Source organism: Atta colombica, unplaced genomic scaffold, assembly GCF_001594045.1.
Source record: "Atta colombica isolate Treedump-2 unplaced genomic scaffold, Acol1.0 scaffold89, whole genome shotgun sequence".
Taxonomy (NCBI): domain Eukaryota; kingdom Metazoa; phylum Arthropoda; class Insecta; order Hymenoptera; family Formicidae; genus Atta; species Atta colombica.
The window spans coordinates 770547-772997 of NW_017259582.1; the positions used below are offsets into that span (position 1 = coordinate 770547).

At 24.9% G+C, this 2451-nt stretch overlaps 1 protein-coding gene across 1 annotated transcript in view; it reads right to left on the reverse strand.

Annotated features, from left to right (window-relative positions):
- Positions 1 to 2451, reverse strand: part of LOC108693219 (putative fatty acyl-CoA reductase CG5065) — a 28831-nt gene that overhangs the window by 25467 nt on the left and 913 nt on the right. The window lies entirely within an intron of this gene.

The following is a 2451-nucleotide window of genomic DNA, read 5'->3' on the forward strand; positions in this document are numbered from 1 at the left end:
GATAACCGTTGATTATTCAGTGCATATTGGCACTGGATAATCAGTAAAGTTTAATTAAAAAGGAAAGAATATTTGAGTATTATATAATTAAAATAGTGATATGTACGTTAATTTCAATCTTCCAATATCATATTCATTGAATTTATGCTGAACTGAAACAAGGTTAATTGAATCATATAATAAAGATTAGCTAGGTTAGGGATCTCATATTTCATTCATTGATTACCAGTAGTTTATCTTGGTACTGATATCAGTGATTATCCATTGATTCAGATTTAGAGAAAATACTTATATAATTATAACAATAATAATAAGATAAACAATAATTTTAATCCGATTTTTGACTCAGCGCGTCGTCTCCTCAACTGGAGGACAAAAGAACTTCAATCTTTTATTACGTTCTTATCTTATCGAAGTTATAAGCGTTCGTATAATATAATGAAATTCTCAAATCACAGCATAGCGCGAAAATGCTATATCGTGTGAAATTCGCAACAAAATATTTCTTCTTCGATGAGTAATTGTGTCATTCTTTCAATTAAGAACATCATTGAGTTAGTGAAAATAAAATTGCGTGACAACAAAAGTTTCGAATAAAATTGATAAAAAGTAATTTTGGGATAATTTATCGCTAAGCGAATATTAAAAATTAGTACATAAAGCTTAAGATTATTTTCGTGAACATATAAATTTGCTAATTTTATACGGAAAGAAAGGTTTTGTTAAAACATAAAAAAATTAAAATAAATATAAATTGAAAAATCTGGAAAAAATGGAATATTAAAATAATAAATAGGTAAAAGAAGGGCAAAGAGCCAATATAATATAGCAAAGAACTTTAATTTAAATCATGAAAATAATATAATAATTACAAAGAACAAAACATACGTTTCGACTCCGATCGAGTCATTCTCAATGTTACGGTAAGACATATTCCAACATCTTTATAAACCAATAACCTATATAACAAAACCTATATTATAAAACTCGTTATAAATCTATAAAATACATTTTTGCGTATTTTTCGTTTTATGTAATGCTGCGAGTCAATTACAGAAAGAAAAAACGCAGGAAGATAGAAATCCAAATTATAGTAGAATACATTGGTTAATTAAAAATTGAAGCAAATTTGTAAGAATAATGAACATCTGAATTCAACGATGTTGGATAACACAATAGGAATATTAAAAATTAACTATTTAAATAATTGAATCATTAATAAAATTACATAGCATGACTTAGCATTATGCTAATGATGCAAAAAGTTATGACGCACAACCAAATTGAGCATTAAATAGTTTAGATAATTGAACATAATTATTTACAGATCTCTCTTTCAGATCTGCATCTACATTGAAAAATTTTTTTATAATAAGTCTAATAGATTCAATCAGTATATCAATTTAAGAATGAAAGAATTAAAATTCTTCTAGAATTTATCCAGACATGTCTGTTACATGAAATATCTAAAACTTTTAACACATCTAAAAATCTAAATATTTTATGTAACATGAATGTTATCTGGATATCAGGAAGACAAAATTAATTTTTTCCTGTTAGTATTAAAATTTTTTGATAATAATATTGAATTTGTTTAATTAAGTTAGCAACTTTTTAATGAAAAGAAGTGTAAATGTAACTAAAAGTTTTAGAGATACAATCAAAAATATTAATCAAAAATAATAATCAAAATCTTTTATAATTATGTCTATTAAACGTTCCTATAAAATATCAAGTCTAGTTATAATAAACAGAAATTTTATTTGATCTTAGTAAAATGCGTTTTATCACATATTTTATTGATATAAATAAAACATTTTTCTCAATATAACTAAATTTATAACATTTTAACAAAATCATTCTATCCATGTATCGCTACGAATTGCTCTGATAGTAAAGCATGTAAAACCAGTAGGTATATATTAGAGCGAGATGCACATGCATCTTTTTTTCGGCGCGCGGCTGTCATAATAAAAAAATCGTTCATAAAACTGATTTTATGAGCGAATTTTAACATTTTTGTGTTGATTTATTGTGTGTCGTCATTGTTGCGTTTATTGACGATTCCTGGATGGATCAGTCCACTCGACATTTTCACTCTTAAGAAAAAACGTATAATAATAATATCAATTACAAAAATAGCAAGTTTTATATGTGGAATTAATGTACACACATAATTGAATAAATCAATTTAATTGAATAAATTATTTTATAGATACAATAATTGTAAAATAATTCAATAATTAATTCAACTAAGTACAATAATTCTACATATGGAATTTCCCCATTGTAGAAATCTCACAATAATATTTATAAAAATAAAGATATATTAGGTGTGGGAAAAAGTTCGTGGCGTTTTTTCCGTTAGATGGCATTAAAACGCATTAAAAAACGCCACGAACTTTTTCTTATATCTAATATATATACACACATATATATATATATATATAT